The sequence below is a fragment of the Microcebus murinus genome, chromosome 8, assembly GCF_040939455.1.
Source record: "Microcebus murinus isolate Inina chromosome 8, M.murinus_Inina_mat1.0, whole genome shotgun sequence".
Lineage (NCBI taxonomy): Eukaryota > Metazoa > Chordata > Mammalia > Primates > Cheirogaleidae > Microcebus > Microcebus murinus.
Genome location: NC_134111.1, coordinates 53,362,968 through 53,369,706, shown reverse-complemented (window position 1 = coordinate 53,369,706; position 6,739 = coordinate 53,362,968). Strand labels below are relative to the sequence as shown.

Genomic DNA, 6,739 nt, shown 5'->3' with positions numbered 1-6,739 from the left:
TTTTTTAAAGCTTAGGGTATTTCATCTCAAATCCTTTCAGAGAAATGGGCCATGAGTAAATTCTCCATAATAAATTCTTGTCGGCTGCAGGTGAACATTGACTTGTTTGGAACAAGTTATCAGCTGTCGATTCCTTGCCTTCCCTCCTGATTCAGTTTGTCTACGACACATTCCCTGGAAAAGCTTCAAGCCGTATTCACTCTGGATGGGAACCTTGGCCATCACTAGGGCCCATGAGTTCTTGGAGGTGGCAGCCTCTCTCTTGACCTGGTCTTAGTGCCTTTTCCGGCCAGTAGAAAGCACCTCCACTCTCTGTTTTAAGCCCACAACGTTTCCCCAACTCCTATTCCCTGGTTTCCATACTGAGTGATCTTTCTAGTTCTTTGCTTGTTTTTAAAGCTGAGGTTATTGGCTTTCTCTGAGCCCAATTAATCCTCCAACCTTCTAGGTTACCTAGACCTTGCACTTCCCCTAGTAAGTGTTCTTAAAATAAAAGCTGCATTAATAACCAACACATACGATGGACTTATCTTGTACCTAGAATTGTGCCAGGTGCTTCCAGTACATGATGTTATTTAGTTCTCACTGCATACCTAGGAGTTTAAAAATATTATCACTCCCATTTTTCAAGAAAAACTTGAGACTCAGAGAAGTGAAATAGACTATTCAAGGACACAAGGACACATTGCTAAGTAATTTCAAATTCAAGCCAGAAGAGGAGCTGAGGAGTAAACCAAGGCAGTCTGATTCTTGTGTGCCCTCCCACAGCCTCACAGCATCCTTTATCCTCAGGCACATGCCATGCCAGGGAGTGGGCATCGAACATTCTGATCATCACAGTTTGATTATGTCAGCATAGCTGCAGCTTCCTGGAACAATAACAGGGAAGAGGTAGGTTACTCGCCCACAGACCTGCATCTAAATCACTTTTAATTGTTTTGTCATTATTGGCTTGGGTACAGATGGGATGTTTGTGTGATGAAAATTGGCTTGTGCATACTATTTCTGACCATTCTCATGCTTATTATGAGGCCCCGTTTTTTTGTGTGTGTTTTATATTTTCAGGTTACCAAAAATAATTCCTTACAAATGAGAATTTATGCCTGCAAAGAGTAGTGAACAAAACTTGATTTTTGCCTGGAAGAACTGACAGTCACTCCTTTCCATGCACAGCAGACTTTCCCATTAGAAACTACATATATAAAATGTTAAAAAAATAAATAAGGACAATATTTATTATGCTGAAAAAATACCTCAATGACAATGACTATCACATTTAGAACAGTTCAAATTTTACTGTTGTCTATTTTTTTCATCCTACCAAGATTGAGTCTCCGTATACTCTGGAAGAAATCTTAATGTTAGTATAAAGGAGAACACCTCACTCTGGAAGGAAAAAAAATGGATTTTTTTCCTCTCTATTATTTTAACCAAATGAAAATAGCATGCAGACCTGTAACCTTACATATCTTATATCTTATCACTTTCTCACTCTCTCTCTCCTCATCCCTCTCTGTCTCTCACACACAGAGAAATCCTTAGCTGACGATAGACAGATATCTCTGAATGGGTTAAAAATAAACACAAGGCCTCCAAAGAAAGGCAGAAACAGTAATGACAGTTTTGAAGTTTCCAGTACCTGTTGTGACAGGAATAACAAATTAATTGGGACTGTAACGGATTCTTTGTAAAGGTGAAGTAAACACACTTGACTGTATATTTTTCACCATCAGTTAAGTCTCAATTGGTTCTAAAAATAAACAGAAGACATTGAACAGTTTTAATGGATTCTGACACCTAGGTATTATGCTGTCACTCCAGTATAAATGAATCATAACTTTGGACTGCACATAGGAATTACTACACATTTGGAGAAAATTTATGGTGCACCAAGCTTTGAATCATGATGTGATATCAAAACTAAAGCCAAAAGAGGAAAAAAGCAGGGCATAAATTATTATCCTCAAGCCCTTATGTATCCACCAGTGCAACAGGTAAAGGTTAGAGGATTTAGGAATACTGCCAATAATTATTGTGAGTGCTGAAACAAATTTATCCTTCTGAAAGTGGCTTACAATAAAAAGAATAAGCAAGAAATCCAGCAGAAGGCCACTCTTGTACACATGACAGAAATGTTAAATTTCCCCTTGGTATGTGTGTCCGACTAGACTAGAATCTTCCTTAGGGCACGAGCATTTCTGTGATCTGAAAGGGCACACATTTTGATTTCCAACAAAAGGACCAGACATTGGAGCCGTTCATTTACTGAATTGACTACGTTAATAACCACAACCAGTCAAGCTCATTGTTTTCAGTCACATAGACAAAAATCTGAACTTCGTGCCTTTCAAATGAAGGTTGAAATGGTCTAGACATTGCTTTGAAGTCTGTGACTAATCACAGAAGGAAGACTGCCAGAGGATATGCCATTTTGAAAAGAGAAATCTGTGAATAAATAACAATGTTTTGAGACTGGGTATGTATCAGAGGAAAGTGTTAAATGTTCATGTATTCATTTGATTGAAATGTCAGGTTTTAAAGAGAATGATACTTAAAGATATCAGCTTCAGACATCAGGAGAACATTTTTTTAAAGCACTTCTATTGCATAATAGAAATAACAATACTGCATATTTGTATGACATTTGAAATTTTTCAAAGCATTTTCATAAATAGTACTTTATTCTATGTTCTGCAAAGCAACATGACCGACATATTACTCCATTTCACAGATAAAGAAATGGAGACAGAGAGATTCACTCAATCAGTGAAGAAGCAAATATTAGAAAGATGATCTTTTGCTTGTTGGACCAGTCTTTCTCTCTCTCTCTCTCTCTCTCTCTCTCTCTCTCTCTCTCTCTCTCTCTCTCTCTCTCTCTCTTTCTTTTTACTGTTGGATAGTAGGGACAATCTAACATATGTGTAGATTACAACTGGGCAGCAGGGCAGACAGCCTTACCCCCGTTTTATAGAGGAGAAGGCCAACGATCTGAGAAGTGAAGTAAATTCTCCATGGTCGCACAGCTGGTGAAGAGTAGAATTCAAGAACAGAAACTTCTACTCTTCCCAAAGCCTTCTTCACCTGCATTGACCACAGAAATCCAGTATATTAAATAGGTCTGCTCCCCTTCCTCCTGTAGAGCAACTCCCTACACTCTCATGGTTCCAAACAACCCTATGGGTTTATTGATTTTCTCTGAGGGACTTAACTTGCAACAACTGAGGCCCTACATCCCGTGCAATAGAGTTCAGGCTAATCGGAGGTAACATTTTGCAGCCGGGTTGTTTATAAGTTGATTTTCGCTGATGTTTGAAGAAAAAATTGTAATGAGGGTCCTCAACTTTTTTTTTTTTTTTTTTAAGAGACAGGGTCTCTTGCTCTGTCATCTAGGCTATAGTGCATTGGCACAATCAGAGCCAAATGAGCCTCGAACTCCTGGGTTTAGGAGATCCTCTCATCTTAACCTCCTGAGTAGCTGGGAATGCAGGCACGCATCACCATGCCCAGCTAATTTTTTAAAATTTTTTGTAGAGACAGGGTCTTGCTATGTTGCCCAGGCTGGTCTCAAGCTCCTGGCCTCAAGTGATCCTCCCACCTGGACCTCACAAAGTGCTAGGATTACAGGTATGAGCCACCAAGCCTGGCCAGTCCTCATCTTTTAGTGATAAATCCATTAATTACCAAATACACGTACCAATCTATAGGAGACTCACAGAAGATGTCTTTAAATAAAATCCAATGTGTCTTTAAGACAAGTGGTTAGTCTAGGTCCTAGGTGAGACCCAGAGGTCAAGGCATATACCACGTGGGTAGGTAGGGTAAGTTGTGAAGAAGTGGGAGGGTGGGGAGATCAAGGGTAGAAATGGGCTAGAAAGAAGCAAAATGGAGGCCCTAATGGGTCACCAGGTCAGGCCCTGGAACTTCTCCTCACCACCCTGGCCACAGACATGAGTTGATCTTACGATACTCTTCACAGTCACTGGCTTATCTCTTTGTGGCTGCCATTTTGATACAAGCATCCCGAAATGGCCATCACACATTTGCAGTGTTCACTTTAGCTTCTTCTAGATTTAATACGTCCCTTGTGGCTACTTGTAGTTTCAGTTTCGATGCAAGGCTTTCTGAGTCGACCTTGTACAGTTATAAATGTTTTAACATCCATAAAAAAATAAAAATGTACTCTCCCATAAAGAGCAGCAAACAGAAAACACAGTGAGGAGTAGGAAGATTTGGGGCTGTGCGCCGCTCGTCTCCGTGAGGCGCGGTCCCTGCGAGCTTCCACCGCATCCCCGAGTTTAATGGCTGTGAATCGGTTATCGCAGGCTTTTTAGAGGGCATTATATTAGTGTGACCGTTGGTAAGTACCAACTTCACGTTTTTATTTCCACCGCGAAGGAGAGCGTTTCCTATGCTCCTTGAGAAAGGGAAACAGGGCTTTGTAGCTTTTTTAACCCCCTGGAAAACAAGCTGCAGCTGCCCGTATTCACGTTCACCGCTTCTGAGGCTTTTGAAGCTTTACTTCTGTTAGGAAAATGTGCTGTTTATGCTCAAACAAAAGTTTCCTGGTGTTTTTGTTTTTTAAGATTAAAAAAAAAGAAAGAAAGAAACACTGGAGAGTGAAAACAAAGCTTTTAAAGCTTCATAAAAGGTTGGGAGTTCACTCCTTTCTGTTTCTCAGGGTTATAAACATGGTTCCAGAAAAAGCTGCATCTCAGAGCAGAGAGACCAACCAGACATTTAAAGGGGTAGCACCTTAACTTGTCAATTTTGAGAATACCAAATGATCCCGGAGGTTTTTTATTCCGTTAATCAGCTGTAATTTTCAGCTCTGATGCTGTCTGACAGGCTTCATCTCAACCCCTGTGCAATGCTGCCCCTGCGGCTTCATGGCTGTGAGATGCAAGTAAGGGGGAGGGCATCTGGAACACGAAGTGACAGCATAAATTGGGTGGGATCTCCCCCATCTATGGGGATTGGCGCCCCGGTTTGGAGGGCATGAAGGGGAAGGGTTGAAAGAATGGCCACTTCATGGAGGAGGGTCAGGTGCTAAGACTTTTTATATTTTTTTGCTTTTTCTTACCTTCCTTCCTTCCCTCCCCTCTGTCTTCCTCCTTCCTTCCTCTCTTTCTCTCTCTCTCTGTCTCTTCAGTTTTAAACCCAGTCTCTCCTTCTTCTTCTTCTTATTTGGATAACAGGCCCACAGACTGTTTGGATCCAGGAGAAAATGTGGTAGGTGCACACACACATGCATATATTCAGAGAGACACACATACACTCACAAGGGTATTTATATCGAGGGTATTGAACAACACAACAATAGTAGTAGCTTTTACTTATTGAGGGTTTCTTAGGTGCCAGCTGCTATGGTCTGTGCTTCACAGAGCATTATCTCAATTAATTCTTTCACATCATCTGTGGGGCTCATTTTAGAGATCAGGAAGCTGATATGAGCCACAGGTGTGGATAAAAAAAGAGCTCAGCCTCAGAGGCCCGTGCCCTGCAGGTCAAAATGTCCCTGCTTTAAATCATTCTTTCCCTCAGTTCTGTCTACAACATGTAATCCCCCATAAACACTGACTTTCAGCAGTTGGAATTTGGGAGGAGCCACAGAGGGACTGGCAGCCCCTGGCAGGGGCTGTGTCTCAGGTGTGAGGACCAGAGTTGCTCACACTCAGGTCAAAAGACATTTCCCCATTCCTTGTCTTCATCCAGGTTGGCATTGGTTGGGGAGGCACTTAAACCAGGGGCTTGGGCTCTGAGGGTGGGGACATAAGGACTGCCTTCCTGCCAGGGCTGCCAGCACGAGGGAGGAGCGGTGGTTCTGGACATTCTTTCTGACTGATTTCTGGGCCACCTGTCAGACAGCAGGAAGACCAGCTTCCATCCAGCTGAGACCCTGGTGCCAGTGTGGCCCCACCCTCCATACACAAGATGCAGGACGATCTCTTTCCTTGTCTTGCCCCTGGGATAAGACTTGAGGCCTTTCCTGAGCAAAATATCCTAGCCTTAAAAATATAAATACACATGCCCTTAATTGCTTCAAGGTCAGTTTTTAGGAATTCTCATGTATTTGAATAATCAGTTTTAGAAGAGTTTGTTGCATTTCTACCTTAGCTTCCCTGTGAGTAAAATGGAAACATAAATCGCTTCCCATTTGGAATAGATGATGCAAGAAGATATTAAGATAAAATTAATTTTAATAACGAAATGGTCTTGTGTATGGATGGATAATATATTTTTATTTGATGTAATTTTGTCATTGTATAGTTATAACTGTCATTCTATTTCCATAGGTAGGACTGTAAGTATTCTAGGCAGAATGGAATAAGAATGTGAAAATGATATTTCTCTTTTCATTTATGTCTAATCATGGGGTGTGTCCAGTGATCTTTCTCTCCAGTCTTCATTCCCCTTCTCTTCCGCCTAACCATCACAAAACAAGACAAACAAAAAGCAAGCAGTTGATTAGTGTTCCATAAGATCTTTTCTTGGTTAAGTTTGTTCTTGAACAACTTAAGTACAAAGTTCACTTAATTCCAAAATGCATATATTCACATAAGTCACACATCAAGACTTTTCTTTTTAAAAATACATGTGTGTATGTACATGAAAAATCCCGCAGTGGTGTACAATTTGCAACCGTTCATCCAGGGGTGATTTCTTATCAGGGAGATCATCCCCCACCCAAATCACAGTTCAAGGTCGTTACTGATTTCTAGTTCCATCATATCTAATGTTG

The 6,739-nt window shown here is 41.1% G+C and overlaps 1 long non-coding RNA gene across 1 annotated transcript; it reads right to left on the bottom strand.

The window, feature by feature from the left end:
* Positions 1–660: 660 nt before the first annotated feature.
* LOC105865048 (uncharacterized) lies at positions 661–3,077 on the bottom strand. Its single transcript, XR_002224144.2, has 3 exons — positions 2,959–3,077; positions 1,640–1,750; positions 661–869 (listed from the first exon to the last, which is right to left on the bottom strand). It is a non-coding gene; the product is annotated as an uncharacterized LOC105865048 (long non-coding RNA).
* Between the last annotated feature and the right edge of the window lie 3,662 nt (positions 3,078–6,739).